Raw genomic sequence first — 22,073 nt, forward strand, 5'->3', positions numbered from 1 at the left:
GAACAAACTGAGTGTTGCTGGAGGGGAGGTACACGGTGGGGGTGGGCTAAATGGGTGATGGGCATGAAGGAGTGCACTTGCTGTGATGAGCACTGGGTGTCATATGTAAGTGATGAATCACTGGGTTCTACTCCTGCATCCAATACTACACTGTATGTTGACTAACTTTAATTTAAATAAATAAATTAGAAAGAAAAAAAAAAAAGGAGCTGCCTAATTAACTCACATAATCATGGGAGATAGTAAATGTTATTATTTAAGTCCCTGATTTTTAGGTGTAGGTTGTATGCATCAACAGAAAACTAACACAACCAATAAGTTCTTTTCATCCTTTACAAATTTTATTTCTCTCATTCATATACTTTTATTTGTAATGGCTAATATCTGCAAGAACATTGTTGAATAATTGTCATCATTGAAGGTATCCCATCTTACCTCTGATTTTAATAAGAATGCTTCCAGTATGTTTTTTTATTATCTACATTTCAGACTTTTAGAATGAGACACATATCTTGCTAATAGTTTTTATTATTTTTATCCTATGATTTATCTTATTTTTTTAAATCAAGGATTTCTGCTTAAAAAAATCTTATTATCATCATTAGTGGTGATGGCTATGGGAGATACTACTTTATGTTTTTATTTTTTTTTATTAAGCTTTTTTTAAGGTTTATTCATTCCTGAAAGAGGAAGACAGAGCATGAGCAGGAGAGGGGGAGAGAGAGAGGGAGGCACAGAATCAAAAGCAGGCTCCAGGCTCTGTGCTGTGAGCACAGAGCCCGACACGAGGTTCAAACTCATGAACAGAGAGAGCATGACCTGAGCTGAAGTTGGATGCTTAACCAACTGGGTCACCAAGGCACCCCTGGGAGACACTACTTTATATTGCCCAATATCTATTCCCCCCTTCTTCATTATTAATTCTCTAATGTTAGTTGGGGCCATAAGGTCCCTAACATTAGGGTATCACTGTATCATTTCTAAATTGCTTATGCTCAATCTATTCCAGGAAAGAGAAGTAAACTTTCATTTCGTTAAGCCACTGTTATTTGAACAATTTCTTATAGCCAATGAATGTGTTGCCTAATTAATAAAGTAACCCTGTGAGTTTTCTCTCTTGTTTTTGTTTTCAATCTTATATTAAATTACTGGTTTTCCTAATCTTAACTCGTCCTTGTAGTACTAAAATAATCCGGCCCCACTCAGTTATATTCTTGTACAATTCTTGGAATGTGCTGATGGATTCCACTTGCTAACATTTTGTTTAGGATTTTTTCAGCGAAGTACACTGTTAGTTTTCTTTTGTGTGGATGTGAAATCTGTTTCATACATTGGTATCAATGACATGGCCACCTTATAAAAAGGATTTAGAAGAGTGCCTTTTTTTTTTTTACCATATTCTAGAATAAGTTAGGTAATATAGATTTATCTATTTCTTTTAGAATTAATTTCTGAAACCCTCACAGTCTGGAACTATGGAGGAATAGCTATTTGACAATTATATTTATTTTATGATAATTGGTCATTTAGATTTTCTTTCTTCTCAGGTAGTTGTAGAAAAATTCATGGAAAGATCATTGAACGTCTCAAGCAAATTGGTAACAAGGTGTAGGGATTACAAAATATGTAGAATTAAAATATAATGCAATAATTATATACAGTATGAAATGTTACAAATTTCTTACAGCATACATAAGTGGACACAAAGTTATATGGGTAAAATGTGATGTTAAAGACATAGATTGCAAAACCTGGAAGAACAAGTAAAAGTAAGAAAGGGAAAACAAGCCAAGAAGGAATTAGGTAGCTTAACATTATTAAAATATCCAAAACAAGGCAGGTAAGGAAAAACAACCACAAAGAACAGATGACACAAATAGAGAACACTGTTTTCTTACCTGCTTTAATGGAAGTCACATCTTCCTCTCATTCTCTGCCAAAGGTGAAGCATTTCATGTGTTCCATCTCTTTAGAGGAACTTGTGATTTTTTAAAATTCAGTTTAATAGGTTGCCTTGCAACTCAACTCTCTGATAGGTTCAAGAAAAGTGTTATTGTTGTTATTAGGTTATCCAGCTGTATCTCATTTTTAGGAGGGAAGGAACATTCTCTTGTCACTTCCTGTATCCAAACGAAAAGCAGAAATCTTTTTCAATAGTTTTTGTCTTTGAACAGTGTATCCAAGTTATGTGGTATACAATACAGATTCATAACTAGTATATTTTCATTTTCAATTTTATCATCTTGTTTTAGAAAGTAAACTTTTTTGTATCATTTAGTGATTTGGAGCCTGAATACAATCTTGTCTGGTATTAAAATTATGATCTTCCCTTTCTACTTATATTTGCTTAGTAAAATTTTGCCCATCCTTCAATTTTCCCTTCTGAATCACTGAATCACTTTTTCAGTTATGTCTTTTATACAGAGTTAGGCTTCACTTTCTCTTAATGGTTGAGATAATTTATTTATATTTATTATGATGATAAATATATTTGGTGTCAGCATCATATTATGTTTTGCTTTTTTTTACACTTGTTAAAAAAGCCTTTCAAATTAGCCTTATCCCCTCCCATGCATATATTTTTCATTTTTTCCTGATAATTAGATTTTTGTTTTCATTCTAATGAATACCTTTTTAATAAGAACATCACATCACATAGGATTTTTTTTTATTTTTTAACGTTTATTTATTTTTGAGAGACAGAAAATGAGCGGGGGAGGGGCAGAGACAGAGGGAGACACAGAATTCAAAGCAGGCTCCAGACTCTGAGCTGTCAGCACAGAACCTGACACAGGTCTGGAACCCATGGACACAAGATCATAACCTGAGCTGAAGTCGGAAGCTTAACTAACTGAGCCACCCAGGAGGCCCTCTGGCTTTGAATTTTTCTATAGAAAAGTCTGGGACCAACTTCATCCCCCACCCACACCCCATACCTTAAAAGTAACTTGAGCTTTTTGCCTGATTGCCCAAATACTTGTTTCTTTTTCACTGAACTCCTCAAAAATTTCCTAGGGAATGTTTTATTGTTCCTTATTTTGAATATACATTTCTTTGACAGAGTTTTTCTTTTACTATGTAAGTCCAAATCTTTTATTTCAGGGAAATAAACTTGAACTATATTGTAAATCACTTGTTCTTTTTCATTTTTTTTCTTTTTGGACTCTATGCGAATCTTGAGTCAATTTGCCCCTGTTCCCTTTTACCTCTTTATTTCATTTCCTTACTTTTCTTATATCTATATTTTATTGTTTTCTGCAATCTTTTCTCCATTGTGCTTCTTTCTATTTCGCCTTTATTTGAGGGATGGTTTTGTCATTTTTTTCTTTCACTTTATAGTTGAACTTATAATTTATCTCTTCCTACTGTCTTATCTATTCCTTGAGCTTTAAAATATCTTTTCCATGTTCATTCTTCATAGGAAGTACTGCTTGATTGAGGTTTTTAAATTCTGTTGAAAAATTTGGCCCCAATTTATCTGATACAATAGGAAAAAAATTCTGTTTAAAAACATTTTTTTAATGTTTTTATTTATTTTTGAGACACAGAGAGATAGAGCATGAGCAGGGGAGGGGCAGAGAGAGAGGGAGACACAGAATCTGAAGCAGGCTCCAGGCTCTGGGATGTCAGCACAGAGCCCGACACGGGGCCGGAACTCACAGACTGCGAGATTATGACCTGAGCTGAAGTCGGACGCTTAACCAACTGAGCCACCCAGGCGACCCATAAAATTTCTGCTTAATATTCTTGGTAAGATACTCGTATTTGTTTCCTTCTCGCAGTATATTCGTGTATCTCTGGTGATACTTCCTTTTTTTTTCATTACTCATCTTCAAAGCAAATGAATTTCCCCAAGGTCAGTTATTTTCAGGAGTCTTATGTTTGGGAAAGTTGATGGCTATATTCCAGGTTAGCTGGAATTATCTTGAGGATCCAGAATTCTGTGGATCAGTTTGTCTCTCTACAACTTTCCCAAGTCAATAAGGATAGGAAGTTTTTCACAATGCCAGATCTCTGCACTCACTTTCTGCAAATACTCCCTGCAAATACAGCCGATCTGTATGATTCCTTGTTTGTTGCCATCCTTTTGATTCCCAGAAGTAAGCCAGATCCAGAGTAGTTCCTGCCTCTAGCACATGCAGCCTATTTGCATTGTTGCAAACAAGGCATTGGATTTGGCATCTCAGAGGGTATCCCTCATTGTTAAGAAGTGTGTTTTGCTGAATCATTCTTAAATCTGAAGCCGTATTTTCCCCCTTGTTCTTCTGGCACAGGCATCCCTGCACCCTTATGGGGAACTCTACACTTAGTTTTTAGTTTATCGTTCAGTACTCGTTCTGCAAAAAAAAAAAAAAAAAAAAAAAAAGAGGAGTTTGTGTTATTTTATCTCCTTCTCTGTGCTGCTTTGGGTGATATCCAGGAAGAAAATGGGGGAAATGTTGACTTTATAACATCATCTTCATCTTTGATGCCAGTTCATTTGAGATATTATATTCAACACTATAGAGGTTATCTCCCTTGGCTTGTTCCAATTTGCAGAGATTATTAAAGCATACTTCAGGAAATATAGTTTTCAAACACAACTTCATTTGAGTTATTCATTTGTTTTTTTGCCTTTGAAGAAACTCTCAGTCGTATCTCTGACTTCTCACTATTTAAGTCACAATTGTTTCCTTTAAGTTTTCTTAACCAGTGAAATGTTTAGACCTAAAATACACAGTAAATGAATTTAGGTAAAGTGTTAGTTATGTTTAATTATAGGCAGTTATATTTCAACTATTTGGGGAAAAACCTCTTTTCAGGGTACAGGTTGAAAGTACGTACTTTGCTATATTTTGCATCACTACTCCTAGAACTCTATTGCCCCCAACTCATATTTTCATTTAACAGCCGAATGGACAATTAGAGCACTTGCTTTCTGGACCTGTTTTGCAGGCTATAGTTTTATTTGAATTTCATTGCCATCTTGTGCAACAATATTTGAACAATTATGTAAACAATTTATTGCATATTTTTCTATTTTATAAATTAAGTGGGAAGAAAAAGAATGAAATTGCTAAAATATGCATTTAGAGGAAGTGTATAGAGTCGGTTTTTAAAAATTAAACTATAACTTGCAAACAAAACAATCTGGCCTAATATAAGAGGAAACTGCAACACAGTTTGATACTGAGCCAGGGGTAAGGTTAGGATACGAAGTGTCTGTTGTGAAGTCCTGTTATTTTCACTCAGAAATCGGTGAAATTTGTGGTAGAAATTTGGCTTTTAAACTTTTTATCATGGGGCTCTGATTTCTTTTTCTTTGTGATGGTAGGGAAAAACGTTCTGGGTTTGTTCTGTTTTGGTCTACTATTAAGCACTGTTATAAACCCTCTATAATTCTGCATTATTTCAACTATTAATCAGGAACCTCGATGATAATCATAATTTCTATTTTGTCTTTAAATGTTGCAATTTTACCTTCCCTTGTTTTACTTTCAACAGTCATGTACTTTTTTGTTAGTCTAATCTATTTATGCTGGACAGAGAGAAGTGTCTTAGAAATACGAGCAAAGCTTAATGGTCTTTGTTTCATTCACTGTTCATCAGTGCAAATTTTACATTGTAAGATGCTGATTAGGTCTGGTTTAGGTCCCAAATAAGTACTTTACAAAAAAATGTAAAGGATGTGTACCACATTTGAGAATCATTGTCCTAAACTTTAGTCTCTGATTTGAATTAGTTAACTAACCTTTTCAAAAAGAGCTTCTCCTACCACAGAAGCATCTTATTCTTAAGAGGTAAATGAGCTCACTACTTATTTCTTCAAATTAGAGGATGGGAATTAGAGTGGCAAAAGGACTAAGGCTAATACCATTAAATAAGCAATTGAAAACAGTTGATTTTTCTAATCAGGCAGTAAAGAATCTCTTTCCCTTGTGACATCTCAAGTCATGAAAGCCATGTATTTGAAAAACTCTTTTGTATCAGAAAGGCCTTTTTCACTCCATCCTTTTCAGGATTGTGGACTGTGGTTGGGGGCAGGGGTGAAGGGTGGGGGTGAGGTGGGATAGTGGGGAACCTTTGGAAACAGAGCTGGTAAGGAATTTAAAAATCTCATGGACAATGTAAAAGAAGAGAAAAGATTTAAGGACATCAAGTGAAACAGACACTTCCTTTCCTGACAGATCTTAAATGGCTGGGTGGAAAACAATCTTCAGACTATAAATTTTATCTATTGGAAGTAATTTTATGACCTGCAGTTGTAACCATTTCAGCTGATTGTCATGACTCTTGGGCAATTTTTTATTATATTCAGTGATTTAATTTTTCTATTAGAGGACATGATAATTGCACATTTTGGAAAAGCAATTATGTATATTTCTATTTTGGACAGAGTATGAAGCAAAAAATATATACGTATAAAAACTAGATTCACTAATGGAGTTATGGTTACTTGATCAGTCTCCCAATATTTTTAATTAAGAGAACTGTATCAAAAATAGCAAATGTTTTGTTTGGTGGAATTGTAAGATGATAAACAACAACAAACAATTCAAAATAGGTTCCTCTTAATTTTATGACCGAGGCAGGAAATATTCCAAGCTACTGGCTGCTCATTGTAATCACCTGGGAAGCATCTAAGTAAATACCAGTGCCCATCTGGGCATATCACCTAGGGATTGGTATTTTTTAAAAGCTCTGTAGGCCATTTTAATCAGCATGCAGTGTTCAGTACCACTATCCTCAAATAGACTCATCCCAATATTGACTAAGCCCAATATTGCTGAAATTGAGATAGTAATTATCAAATATATTGAGTCTTACTGTAGTTAAGGAATTTACACTGCACTGGGAAGAATTACTTAAAATGAAACACGTAAAAAATTTCAAAAATGAGGGGCACCTGGGTGGCTCAGTGGGTAAAGCATCTTTTTTTTTTTTAACGTTTATTTATTTTTGAGACAGAGAGAGACAGAGCGTGAACAGGGGAGGGGCAGAGAGAGAGGGAGACACAGAATCTGAAACAGGCTCCAGGCTCTGAGCGGTCAGCACAGAGCCCGACGTCGGGCTCGAACTCACAGACCGTGAGATCATGACCTGAGCCGAAGTCGGACGCTCAACCGACCGAACCACCCAGGCACCCCAAAGCATCTACTCTTGATTTCAGCTCAGGTCGTGATCTCATGGTTCATGAGTTGGAGACCGCATGGGGCTCCACACTGCTAGTGCAGAGCATGCTTGGGATTCTCTCTCCTCTCTCTGCCCTTCCCCCGTGCTCTCTCTCAAAATAAATGAATAAACTTAAAAAAATTTTTAAATGACATTAAGACCCAACTATGGTAGAGAATTGCTTCTAAAAGTGTTCTGAGAAGAAAGAAATCATAGAGGTGTAGCAATTAAAGAAAGCTTCCAAGAGAAGCTGGGACTTCGTCTGGGCTTTTTTTTTTTTAATGTTTATTTATTTTTGAGAGAGAGACAGAGACAGAGCATGAGCAGGAGAGGGGCAGAGAGAGAGAGAGAGAGAGAGAGAGAGAGAGAGAGAGAGAGAGAGAGAGAAATCCGAAGCAGGCTCCAGGCTCTGAGCTGTCAGCACAGAGCCTGGCGTGGGGCGTTGGGCTTGAAATCACGAACTGGGAGATCATGACCTGAGCCGAAGTTGGCTGCTTAACCAAGTGAGCCACCCAGCTGCCCCTCATCTGGGCTTCTAAGTGTAGTAGTTCTGAGGGTAGCCAGCCTCCAACATGACTTCCAATACTCCCCACTCCTGGTATTCATATCCTATGGCTTTCTTCTTGTTCTCCTTCCCTCCTATTAATAACCCTGGAGGATGCCAGTAGTGACAGCTTATGCGGAAGTCCGTGTGGGGAGAAATGGAGGCGCTGGCTAACAGACAACAACCATGTGAGTGAGCTGAAAGAAGATTCTTTAACTCCAGTCAAGTCTTTAACAGCAATCAAGCAGCATCAGCCGACAGCTTGACTGCCACCTCCTGAGTCACCTTGAAGCAGAACAGTTCAGGCCAAGGATAGAAGACAAGACTTTGGCAAGAACAAAATGAGCAAAGGAATGAAGTGGATCTGAAATGGTAATGATTCCAACGGACTATTCTGGCTACACACAACTATGTTGCCTAGGAAATATGCGTGTGTTGGGGGGAACACAGATTACTGAGGTTATTGAAAAATTTACTAAACTCTTAATGTGAAAGGGAATATGGAACCACTGAGCTTTTATTTCTCCTCTCAAAATTTTGGAAACATATTTTTAAAAACATAGTAATTCAAATGCAAGGAAAGAAAATATTTTGTTTATAAATTAGCAAAAGAAAAATTAGTTTATGTCTCGTATTAAAAAAGATGAGCACCACTCTTATAAAAAAATGTTTAAGTGGGCAAAGGGTTTGGGTAGACTAGGAGATTTGGTATGTGAGGTAACTTTTATCAATTACTGGTAAACGCTGAAGCAAAGAATAAATTTATATACCATAGACCAATAGCTTGGTCCTTAATCTAAAAATATCTAAATATGTATTACAGAGATAAGAAAATCCCTTACTTTACTAAGACTTGATTTCCAATAGTGATTCCATTGGACTTCAAATAAATTTATTAAAACTTACCACCATTAACAAACATCATCTGAGTGCTTTAGACATTTTTCACATAACCACTTATTTCAAAGTGTATATATATATATATATATATATATATATATATATATATATATATACTAAATTTAAAGTCCAGGAGCAGCAGTTTCTAATTTTTTTGCAATGCTGTAATAGGAGCAGGAAATAATTTTATGAATGAAACTTTACCTGCTTTAAGTACAAGCTTCTTTTAGCTGTTGGAATGTTTTCCTAAAGAATTGTGCCTCAGGCAAGTCTGTGATTTTAGAATAAATCAGATCACGTTCAATTGTATCAGTGTTTTTACTTTTGGCCCACTGTTTATTTTGTAAGTACAACTCAAAATCAACAGTGTAGTTCAGGGTGAGCATTAAGGAAGTTGTGCCCACACTGTAGGGTCTGCATGAACCGCCTGTGGGGAGTAATCTATTTGCTATTTTCCACATTTCTTCAGAAAAGCAGATAGAGCATCTTGCTTCCTAAATTAAAAGTCTTTTTCATTTTAAAAGAATGCACATTTATTACATAAATTTCTGAAAGATCAGAAAAATAGAAGGAATGTTTTTAATTGTACACTATAATACCACCAAGCAGAAGAGATCACTATTACATTTTTCTTTCTTTCCTTCTTTTAAAAATTTTTTTTGATGTTTGTTTATTTATTTATTTATTTATTTATTTATTTATTTATTTATTGAGAGAGAGTGAGCATGAGTGGAGGAGGGGCAGAGAGAGAGAAGGAGACACAGAATCCAAAGCAGGCTACAGGCCCTGAGCTGTCAGCACAGAGCCTGATGTGGCGCTCGAACTCATAAATCATGAGACCGTGACCTGAACCGAAGTCGGATTCTTAACTGAGTCACCCAGGCGCCCCTTCTTTCTTTCCTTTTTACATTTCTCTCTCTCTCTCTATCTCTATAAATATATATATTTATTTATTTATGGTGTTATATAATTATGATTATTCAGTATCCATAATTTTTATCCTATTTCTCCTCCCATTTGGGATTCATCATTCCATTCATTCAACAAATATTCATTGAGCAATATGGCATATGTTCTCATTTAACTTTAATTCCATACATATAATTTTTAATGCCTGCCTTAAATCCCATAAAGTACCTTTATCATAGTTTATTTAAGCAACTATTATTAAACATTTAATTTTCTGTCATTTTTTATCTTTGAAGTTTTTTCTTTTAATTCTTAATTTCTCTTAGTTGTAAAATAATACTTACAAATCAAAAATCCAAATAGTAAAAAAAGGGTTTATATGAAAAATGTCCTTCCCATCCCAGACCTCCAGATTCCAACTCTTCCCCTTATTTTTCAAACTTCCTTTTCTAAACAGTCTGTGTATATACAAACTTGCTTTTTTTTCCTTATACAGATAGAAGCATGCTATATACAATGTTTTAAATATTTTATAGTCTTTTATTTGTAGATAGCTTCTGGTATTCTACTGTATGTATATATATATGTGTATGTATATATATATACACATATATGTATATATGTATATACATATGTATACAATGTATGTTCTCCTGTATGTATATGTATGTACATGTACATATATATATATATACACACACATACATACATACATACATATTATCAATGGAATAGGCTAGAAAACTAGTATATATATACTACATACATATATATATATATACATATATATATATACTAGTTATATATGTACTAGTATATATATATACTAGTTTTCTAGCCTATTCCATTTGTTAGTACAGCTTGAACAATATTAAATTGTTCCTAGACTTTAATAGGGTTGTACCCAACATTGAGCAAGATTCTAGCTTTGGCTTTAGATAGAAAATCATGGTAAGGACGTATCCATCTATTATTATGCTAATGAATTATAAAAATCAAGAATGGATATTGTATTTTTAGTATCTATGAAGACGAATGCATTTTCCTCCTTTGATCTATTAACTGGTGGAAGTATATTAATAAATTTCTTAGAATCAAGTCACCTCTGTATTCCTAGGATGAATTTAGGTAATGCAGAGTTCCAATAATACTACATATTTATTTTCATCTTAAACAACATACCAAAACTTTACATTTTATTTTAAATCCTTTGTAAATATTATTTTATTGATTACATAATTTTCCATCTAGCAGATGATTATCATTTTTTTCTTAATCATCTATTGTTGGGGATTTGTTTCCCTTTCAAGCTATCTTAAACAACGAGGAACAGATTAAACAATTTTTTGATGTATGCAATATAACTCAGAGATAAGCCTCAGTCTTCTAGCCTTATGAGTTTTACCATTAAATTCAAGTAATGTGAGTATCTCCCTACGGTGGGAAACTTAGTGTGTACCACAGTGTGTCTCTTTGAGGAGCCTCTGAAACGTTTCTTGTTCTAGTTTTTGGCTTCTGCTGAATTTTCATCTCATTTGTTTCTGACCTCTTGTGGAAGCTGTCTTTTCTTTAGTTGACTTACCAGAGATCAGAACTCCCTTTTAAATTCCTTAAAACACAATCCAAACAAAGCAGCTACCAAAGATAGTTATGTGTAATAGACTTTTATTGTTGATCTAGTGATTAGTTACACTGAGTTATAGCACAGCAGATAAGGTTAATATTAGACACTGATGTTCTTGTAAGTCCTTTGACCATTTGTGCTATTGAGAATTATCATTTTGTGACTTTTCCTTTAACGTTATCTTCTTCCTTCTCCTTTCATCTCTGGACTGTCCAGAGATGAGCTCTCTCTCATGTCCCTGAAAATTAAAATTCTTCCCATTTCATTATGAGGAACAATTCAATGCTTTATTTATCCTTATCTCACAACTGGCCATGTCCTAAGGCCTGTCTTTCCACAACTGAAATGACCCTTCATATATATTTTTTTTTTTTGGTTTGTTTTTCTAATAAAAAGGTATTTCTCTCCTAAGAAGAATTACCCTGCAGGATTTTAACGTCCTTCCCTAACCGCCTCCCAGCTCTCTCCAGGAGTGGTGATCAGTTTCACACATGATGCTAAGTTTTTAATAAAATTAGTCAGATAATGCGGCACTGGTACTGGTGTGGCATTCCTTCCTGTATTTTTCAAGACTTTTGATAATGCAGTAATTACCTGCCTTTTCTGTTGACGGAAGAATTAGATTGTTGAGATCCTAACATGATGTATCTGTCAGCAGCATTGATTCATCATTACTGAATGCCAAGGTTTTCTCTGATTTAAAAAATGGGAGGATTAATTGATCAGTGTCTTTTACCTCCTCCCTCTTTCCCATTTTTATATCCCTCTGTATTCTCATGTCATGTTTCTACTGCCTTCTTCCCCCCCCCCGCCCCCCGCATTAAGAGAGATATCATGGTATGGGGTGGGAATTGGGAGGGTCAGATGTAGTGTAAAGAACACACTCTTTCCTCTAGGTTAGATTAGCACCTAACTCTATTTTGTTTAGAAAACTTCTGAACAGTGCATATTGAGTTAGGACTTCTTTCCCCCATTTTGTCCTATATACCATCCAGGCAAGCAACCCCCTGTGGATTCTCTGACCACCTAGGACTGTCTCTGGTTAGATTATGTTTGTCCTCTGTATATACAAGATATGGGCCTTATATTTAGAGTGTTGGATATAGGGATTATGGTCCCTACGCAGTATGTGTTCAATTACATATATTCACTTGAGTCCACAACATTGGGTGCTCTCTATAAACAGAAATAGCTCAATGTTCAGCATCTGAGTGTAGATTTGTCTTCAAACTCACAGGGCCTGCATGGATAGTGCAGATAAAACTTTCCTTTTTAATGTCTTAAAATTTCCTTTAAATATATTAAATAGGACCTTGAATCCGGCTTGTCTCCCCTGACACCTAGTAGTCATCATTATCATCTTCATCGTCTCTCACCACTCTACTCTCTAGAGTGCACTCTTCCTTTTCTCTCTCCCTCCTGCCTGGAGCCAGTGGACAAGAAATGCTGCACAGAGCTCTGAGAGAGGTCAAGGGTGCAGAGGGTCAGGACTGGCCAGGTGGTGAGAATTGAAGTCACAGAAGCAGATGATATCGGGAGTAAGTGTGAAGAAAGGAGGATCATGAGTCTTGTGCATTGCTGAATGGGGAGGGGGACAGCCCTAGAAGTATCAGAAAAGGAATAATCCAATTAATCAGGAGTAATATCATATTTAATAATAGGTTCTGATTCATGCCAACAGTGTGTTCCCAACCCTAATTAGTAATGGGGGAAAAATTATACCCAAAGCACTCATCTCTGAAATTATTCATTTGATATAGATATAATAATGATTAAGCCTCTCATTCATATTAATTGGAGGCAAAATAAAATCCAAATATAATCCTCAATCTTCATTTACATTTATAATTCTAATCCACCTGCACTACCTTTTTTTCCAGCATAAGTAGAAAAATGAATGGTCAGCACTTTACTTGTTCTTCCATGTCTAGGGTAAGGATACAAATTGCAGTGAACTGGTCACAATTTGAGTCAACATGCGAACAAAAGAGAAGCTAGTAGTAAAGATCCTGGCAATTCAAATGTGGAGTGATAGGCTCCTGAAGTAATGGTTACTCAATGTCTCACTGAGGTGACTGTGGGTTCAGCGTTTTTGCCTTTAAATTCTTGTTCCAACACTACATACAAGTCCTTGGAACTGAGGAAGTTAACCTCACTGAGCCTTACTTTCCTCATTTCTAAGACAGAGATGATAATAACAGGGCCTACTTTATACAGATGTTGCAAAGAATAAATGAGATAATACAAAGCACATACTTGGCACACAGTAAGCACTGGATAAACAGAAGCCATTACTATGATACAGGCAGTGATTACACAAAGGCCACCTATCACAAATGTTCTCAGATGCTCAAGCAGAAGACCCGCTTAGGCATCCTTAACCCTACCCTATCTCATCACCTCATCAAATCTTTGACAAAGTCCTGGCTTTCTTACTTCCAATACACATCCGAAATCCACGCCCTTCTCCCCAGTTCCACTGTGACCACTCATGCCCATACCGCCATCATCTCTCTCTCCTAGCTGAGTGCACTGACCTCCCAATGGGTCCCTAGCTTCCACCCTTGTCAAGTCCATTCCTCAAACTGTAGCCGGAATAGACTTACAGAACTATAAATCCTATCAACTGGGGGCACTTACATTATACACGGTCTACTATTTGTTTGTTTTTATAATAAGCCCCAACTCAGCCCCACGGTTTATAAGGGCTGGCTGGACTTAACTCCTGTGTCCCTTCCTAGCTCTTATTCTACTCAATAAAGTTCAGCCATATGACCACATTTTGGTTCCTTGTCCACACAAAGCCCTTTGTCCAGGCACTTGTTCTCCTCTCAGCCTGCACTGTTCTTTTCCCCTTCCTCTGAATGGCTGGCTCATTATTGTTATTCAGGCTTCGGTTCAAATTTCATCTTCCAGAGAAGCCTTTTCCATCTGCTCTAAACATGGTGACTACCTCCAGTAACTGTTGTCTCATCACCTGGCTTATTTTCTCCATGGTGTTCATTACAACCTGGAATTATAATGTACATTTTTTGCTGTCTGGTTGAGTCTCTGTATGCCCCACTAGAAGGTCAGCCCCATGAGGGCAGAGATGAATCCTGGGTTTTTTTTTGTTGTATCTCTAGGGCTTGGCATTTGGTATATTACCAGTGAGTATTTGTTAAAATGTTGCATAAATGAGTTGTACGCCCCTTAGAAAGTGTGGGTTTATGTCAGAGGAGTGTGTGGGTGTTTATATGACTGTGAGTGCGAGGATGCTCTACTACACACGAATACGCAGGAGTATGTGAGTGTGTCTGAGGGTGTGCCTGTGAGTGTGGTTGTGTTACTGCTTGTGTATGTGTGTGAGAATGTTTCGGCATGAGTATGTGAATGTGTGCATGTTTGTGTATTTGAAGAACATTAGAGAAACCGGATTTCTCTGGTTTGATCTGAATCAGATACTTTAATTAAATACTTACCAATTAGGGTTTAATCAAGTGCTTTAATTAAAATAATCCCATGATGACAAACTATAGTATTATAACAAAGGAATATTTTATAGTCCTCTATCTTAAGAGATTGACCTCATGAAGTTAATCATTAAAATGGGATATGTTGAGTAAGAAATTGTGGGATTTTTGTTAAATCCTATGAGAACTCAATGCTTTTTCTATTTCCTCTTTAAGGAGACAACCCTGTGATCTACAGGGATTTGCTGGATAAATGCATACATTTTCCTGCCTAATGTCCATGCCATTCCTACTGCTTGGAATAGTTTTATCCCACCTCTTTGCTTGGCTGAGGTCATTTAGGGATTCACTGTCTGTCTCCTCCTCTAAGCTCGAGGAGTGTAGAGACCTCCCTTTCTTGTTCATTGCCACATCCCAGCATCTAACATAACATCTGGCAGAAATGCTCAAAAGAAATTCTACATAGTAATTAAAAAGGAAAGCTAATACCTTTTTTAAAGTATATATATTAAAAATATCAAAAACAATATGACATATATAAACATATATATGAAATGATTACTTTTCCCAAAGGCAGGGCTTGCTTGGTGTGTGATACACACATAGATGCTCAATAAAGAGAAGTCAGTTAGTTGAACCTTGAACTCATACTATCCTATGCCCATGAACAAGGACATTCTAAAATAAGACCACCTGATTACAATACAAATTCTGTCACTTATTAGCTATATGACCTTGGGGAATTCACATGGCCTCTCTGAGGCTCAATTTGCTTCTCTGTAAAACAGGTTTTCTAATGGTACCTTCCTCAAAGCAATGCTACAAGAATTAAATAAATACTTTGCACCATACTTGGAACATAGTGAGTGCTCAATAAATACCGAAAAGAAAAACAAGGCTATCAGAAATTATATCATTCAAACATTTAACATTTCAACATTTTAGCATTCTAGCCTTCAGAATAGGGTATATAAAAATATGCTTGTAGGGGTGCTTGGGTGACTCAGTTTGTTGAGCATGACTTCGGCTCAGGTCATGATCTCACAATTCATGGGTTTGAGCCCCACATTGGGCTCTGTGCTGACAGCTCAGAGCCTGGAGCCTGCTTTCAGATTCTGTGTCTCCCTCTCTCTCTGTCCCTCTCCCACTTGCACTCTGTTTCTCTCTTAAAAATAAGTAAACATTAAAAAAAATAATAATAAACATGCTTGTAACCTAACAGTGGGAAAGGATTTCTTCAACAAAAAATTTTCTTTTAATTTTTTTAATGTTTATTTATTTTTGACAGAGAGAGATACAGCATGAGCAGGGGAGGGACAGAGAGAGAGGGAGACACAGAATCTGAAACAGGCTCCAGGCTCTGAGTTGCCAGCACAGAGCCCAACATGGTGCTTGAACTCACAGACTGCATCATGACCTGAGCCGAAGTCGGATGCTCAACCAACTGAGCCACCCAGGCGCCCCTTCAACAAAATTTCAAAGTGCAAAAAATTAGTGCTTTGATCACATCAGAATTAAGAAGAATTTTGGTCAGCTCAGGTCATGATGGAAAGAGTAAGTAGACAAATGGAGAAGATATTTTTAATATCTAACTGACCTTGATTATTCTAATATCCTTTGATTATTATTTATAAAAGGAAATCCTAAAAATCAACAAGGGAAACACAATTGTGCAACTATGATAGAAAAATGGACAAGGCATATGAACAACAAAAAAAATGTATAGACAACAAATTCCCAAAGGCTAATGAGCATAATTCCCTAAATTAATTTTTATCAGAGAAATGCAAATAAAGAAATAATGAGATATCCATTTATGCCAATTAGTGTCACAAAAATTAGAAGCTGGAAAATGTGAAATGTTGGCAGGGATGGGGCATGTAGGGAGTGTAGACTGGGGTAGCCATCTTGGAGAGCTGTCAGTACTTAGCCAACTTAGGTATACACATACCAATTCTGCTCCAGGGTATATACCCCAGATAGATTCTCACAGAGTGTCTTAAAAGACACAGCTGTCAGGATAAACTCAGTTGTGTTGTGAAACAAAGAATCCCGAAATCTCCGTGGTTTGAATAAACACAAGTTCATTTTTGTTCACACTATGTGTCCAGCATGCATTGGCAGGGGCTTCCTTACTTAGCTAGTCTCTTTGGGGACCATGCTGATAAAGCAGCCTTTTTTGAACATTGCTCATCCCTGAGCCACAGGGAGAAGCAGGTCTTAGGAAGTCCTGAACGGGTGATTAAATGCTCTAACCCAGAAATGACACATGTCACTCTTCATACAATTCATTGGTTAGAACTAGGCACATGGTCTACCTGACAACCAGGGATCAGGAATTATAATCCTACCTTGTGCTACCATAGAGAATAAATCTATTATAAGGGACATATACAAGAATATCCCCTGGAAGGACTCAGAGATGGGAGCAACAGATTAGATATGTACATAGCAATGTGGTTAAATTTTAAAATCATAGTGTCGAATACAAAAAAGAAACAGTAAGATCAGATACTATTTATGTAAAAACACATAAAGATAAAACTGTATACATTTCCATGGTTTCACCCTCTGAGCCCAAGGTTCTGCCTTCAGAGTCATTTTTTTTTTTTGAAGGGTGGTAATATTTTTGCAACTGAGTAGTTTTATCATTCTGTTTCTTGCCTGTAGAATTTGGGGGGTCCAAAAGCCTTACTTCATTTCATTCTTTCCCTGTGCCTTTTGGTCCATGTTGGCAATGTCTGCATAACAGCTGGCGGTGTTGGAATAACATTTTCAAACACTTTGTGAGTCTGCATATATATCATGAGATTCACACCATTAGACATTATGGTCGTCTAAAGATCTCTCCTGGATCACCCCATCTCTATTCCTCACTTCTACTGAGACTGTTCAGGGTATCCATGAGTCACACATGCCTAATCTCTCCTGCAAATTTTGTCCCGCCAGCTATACCCTCAGCCATCTTGCCAGAACACATACTTCTAACAGTGAATCTCCTAATTTTGTCTGGATAGACTGAGAAATTCCAAAATCAAGTCCTCGTTTTCTTTTACTTAATAATTCTTCCCTTAATTTGTCTCTTTCTTTTCCCATTTTATCGTAAACAACAAGAAGAAACCAGCCTGGACTTTGAACATTTTGCTTAGAAATCTCCTCAGCTAAATAACCACAGGTCATCACTTACAAATTCTGCTTTCCATATAACCTGGCAGAATACAATTCAGCTAGATTCTCTGCCACTACATAACAAGGATCCCCTTTTCTCAAGTTTTGAAAATACTGTTCCTCATTTCCTTCTGAGCCTTCCCAGCAGCTTCAGCATGCATTTTGCTACCGACATCTTGTGTATGGCAGTGTATGTATCTTGTAAGACAATACAGGCTTTCTCCGTCATGCTCTCCTTCTTAGCCCTCACCAGCAACATCTTGAAGATTCCCTTTTCTACCAACAGTCCTTTTAAGGAAATCTAGGCTTTTTCTATCATGGACTTCAAAATTCTGCCAGCCACGACCCACTGTTCAATTCCAAAGCCATTTTCACATTTTTGTGTATGTGTTGCAGTAGCATCTCCTTCTCAGCACCAAATCTGTATTAGTTTCCAGTGCCTGCTGTAACAAATTACCAGAAACTTGCTGAAAACAACAGAAATTTATTCTGTCACAGTTCTAGAGGCCAGAAGTCCAAAAGCAGTTCCACTGGACTAAAATCAAGATGTCTGCAGGCCTAGGTTCCTTTGGAGTCTCTGGGGAAGCATCATTCCTTGCCTGGTCTAGCTTCTGGTAGCTACTGGCATTCTTTGGCTTTTGGCTATGTCATTCTAATCCTTGCCTCCATGGTCACATTGCCTGAATTTCCTTTGGGGAGGGACATTATTCGATCTATAACAAACATTTATAGATATATGATCTTCTCATATATTATTATAGAAAGTTATTATGCTTGATTTCCTAGTGTGTGACCGTGCTTGCATTCAGGAAAAACTCTACATAATAATCACTTGATCCTTTTGAAGGCTCTACCGTATTCCATTTTATAACTCTATTATTCTTTATTTAGCCAAATTTCACCAATAAACATTCGGGTTATTTTATTTTTTTATGAAATTTATTGTCAAATTGGTTTCCATACAATACCCAGTGCTCATCCCAAAAAATGCCCTCTTCAATACCCATCACCCACCCTCCCCTCCCTCCCATCCCCCATCAACTCTCAGGGTTATTTTCAATCTATCTATATTATTTCCTTATAAAATCTCTACATATGTGCACACAAATTTTGTGTACTTGTCCAATTGTTTCATTGGAATATGTTCCAAGAAGTGGAATTGCTGAGGCAAAATTTTTGCATTTAAATTTTTTATTTATCTTATTAAATCACCCTCTAAAAATGTTCCAATTTAAAATCTCGCTTCTCATCTAAGAGGGTTTGTCATTCCCCCTATACCCTGCTCAGCTCAGATTACTAACAATTCATTTTATGAGAGGCGAAACATATTATTTTGTAATTTCATTTTACATTGCTTTGATTAGTAGTGGAACATGTTTTATATCTATTACTTGTCCATTTTCTGTAATTATCAATCATCTTTTAGATTTTCAAGAGCATTCGTATTTTAAGGTAGTAGCTTTTTTATATTCAGATAACTTTTTATGTAGGCTTAAACCTATTATTTTGTCATTTTGTCATTTTTTTCTCTCAACTCTGTTAATACTGCCTTCAGTTATACAGAGTTTAAAATTTTTAGGAAACAGAAGATGCACTCCTCTCATTAATGTTTCTGGATATAATATTCTAAAAAAAGGCCTTTCTAACTACAGGAATATTGGTCATTACTGGGTTTTTGTTTTCTTTTGTTTTTAGTATTTATTTTTGAGAGACAGAGTGTGATCAGGGGACAGGCAGAGAGAGAGAGGGAGACACAGAATCCGAAGCAGGTCCAGGCTCTGAGTTGTCAGCACAGAGCCTGACGTGGGGCTTGAACTCACCAATTGTGAGATCATGACCTGAGCTGAAGTTGGATGCTCAACTGACTGAGCCACCTAGGTGCCCTAAGTCATTACTGTTAATATGACCTTACTTGCAATTACAGAACGGTGAGGTTTAAGGGCATTCATGTTTTGTTAGTTATTTCCTAGGCAGATTCTAGGCCTTCTAGAGGGTTCTTTGTTGTTGTTTTTTGCTATTTTTTCCTTTCTCTTTAATTTTTTAAAATTTATATCCAAGTTAGTTAGCATATAGTGCAACAATGATTTCAGAAGTAGATTCCTTAATGCCCCTTACCCATTTAGCCCAGCCCCCCTTCCCACAACCCCTCCAGCAACTCTCTGTGCTCCATGTTTAAAAGTCTCTTATGTTTGGTCCCTCTCCCTGTTTTTATTTTTGCTTCCCTTTCCTTATGTTCATCTGTTTTGTATCTTGAAGTCCTCATATGAGTGAAGTCATATATTTGTCTTTCTCTAATTTCGCTTAGCATAATACCCTCTACTTTCATTCACATACTTGCAGATGGCAAGATTTCATTCTTTTTGATTACTAAGTAATACTCCACTGTATATATATACCACATCTTCTTTATCCATTCATCCATCGATGGACATTTGGCTCTTTCCATACTTTGGCTATTGTTGATAGTGCTGCTATAAACATTGGGGTGCATGTGTCCCTTCGAAATAGCATTCCTGTATCCCTTGGATAAACACCTAATAGTGCAATTGCTGGGTCATAGGGTAGTTCTACTTTTTTGAGGAACCTCCATACTGTTTTCTAGAGTAGCTGCACCAGTTTGCATTCCCACCAGCAGTGCAAGAGATCCTTTTGATCCACATTCTCGCCAACATCTGTTGTTGCCTTAGTTGTTAATGTTACCCATTCTGACAGGTGTGAGGTGGTATCTCATTGTGGTTTTGGTTTGTATTTCCCTGATGATGAGTGATGTTGAGAATTTTTTTTAATGTGTCAGGGTTCTTTTTAATAGAATCCAAATATGCTTCTTGAATGCAAGGCTAGTATAGAAATATTCTGAAGAGACATCCTGATCAACATTTTATGCCAAATGAACTTTTACTTTACTATTAATCTGTATTCTGTGTATAAACAACGTGAGCACTTTTTTTCCTTCTGTTCTCCTTCACTAAATGCTCAAATCACTGTGATCAGATGCAAACATAAGTGAGAGGAGGAGCAGAACCTGAGGATCTCACACAGGTCTAGTCTCAAAGGTTTCTGAGTCATAAAGACACGGCGTAATAACTGAAATGTGGCATCTGAACAGTAGTTATTACAAACTACTTAGGTTTCATTTTGTGTAATATTTTAACAAGAATAAACAAAGAAAAAAGCTTTGCCTGATATTAAAACTGAGAACTTGAATTCACATACCAGTTCCAGACAAGATAGGGGTACATTTTTTTCTCCTTAACTGTTCATTCGGGGTCAGAAAAATTCCAGATAAAGTAAAATTGTAAAAGATGTGCCTTCATATGAGTTTATTTTTCTCCCTCTGAATTCTTAATCAGGTCCATATTTGGATTGTTTGCATTCATGTTAATCACTTCTCAGAACTCTTTCTTTCCAATGTTACCTAATATCAAAGGGTGGATGAGAGATATCAATTAAATTTTGCTCATGCTTACCTCTCATGGGGATTTCAGACTTCCCTTTTTGGTTGTTATAAATGTAGATCCCTTCAGGGTATCCGCCTTTGCAACACCTGTCATTTTGCTTCCCTCAATGAGGTCATCACAGACGCACCTAGTTTTTGAGCTTTTCCTCTATAATTAATTTCCTTGAGTCACTGAATAATTTTATCTACCTCCTGCCATAAACTTCTCATTTTCTCTGATACCCTTATTTGCAATAAGTCAACCAGAATTGAGCACAACATGGCTCTTCCCTTCAATGGTGCTGAAATAATTTCTTCTGACTCACGCACTGTGCACTGAGTGGTGATCAAGGCAGTCTGTGATTTCTTGTTTAAACACTTGTATGTTAGATTATTTAACTATTTGTTTAATTGTACCTCACTGAGACTCTGCTCTCTGTTAAACCTTGTTATCGTTTGAGTACTATTCACTAAATACATCTTTCTCTTAATCAAAGTGGTTCAAGTCAAACATTTATTTCCTTGATGTAAAGATGTACCAGCTGCCCAACACACGTTTTCTCACATTTCTGCAACCAGACTATGTCCTAAATTCATCATGCAATTTAATATAGTGTTTTTCTCCAAAAGGACGGTTACTGAATTCTTCGTCTTACAATGAATAGCTTCTTAGAATCCTGGAGGTGTGGCAAGACAAAGGTACATTAAACTTGGTCATGGGTTTGAGACATTCATGAATTGCCATAAGTCCTTTTTTAACTTTACTCCTCAGAACCTCGCCTTTTGCCTTTTGTGCGTTTAGGCCTGAGCTCTTGTGGTTTGGTGTTTTTGACTTTCTTTCCTCTTTGCCATTTCCTTCTCCTGGATCCATATTTAGAAGGTAGCTAA

General features: G+C 36.5%; 2 long non-coding RNA genes across 3 annotated transcripts in view; one reads left to right on the top strand and one right to left on the bottom strand.

Moving 5' to 3' along the window:
* Positions 1-3,624: 3,624 nt before the first annotated feature.
* On the top strand, positions 3,625-15,916 carry LOC125162734 (uncharacterized). Of its 2 annotated transcripts, XR_007151152.1 has the most exons (3): positions 3,625-3,750; positions 7,810-8,068; positions 15,870-15,916. It is a non-coding gene; the product is annotated as an uncharacterized LOC125162734 (long non-coding RNA). The 2 variants fall into 2 exon arrangements; XR_007151151.1 differs by lacking the exon at positions 15,870-15,916 and having other exon boundaries at positions 7,810-8,900.
* The window catches only part of LOC125162732 (uncharacterized), a 524,310-nt gene continuing 514,586 nt past the window's right edge, over positions 12,350-22,073 (bottom strand). Inside the window, exon 9 of the long non-coding RNA XR_007151148.1 lies at positions 12,350-12,729. This is a non-coding gene — a long non-coding RNA (uncharacterized LOC125162732). The remainder of the gene's footprint in view (positions 12,730-22,073) is intronic.

This window comes from Prionailurus viverrinus, chromosome A3, assembly GCF_022837055.1.
Source record: "Prionailurus viverrinus isolate Anna chromosome A3, UM_Priviv_1.0, whole genome shotgun sequence".
NCBI classification, from domain to species: Eukaryota; Metazoa; Chordata; class Mammalia; order Carnivora; family Felidae; genus Prionailurus; species Prionailurus viverrinus.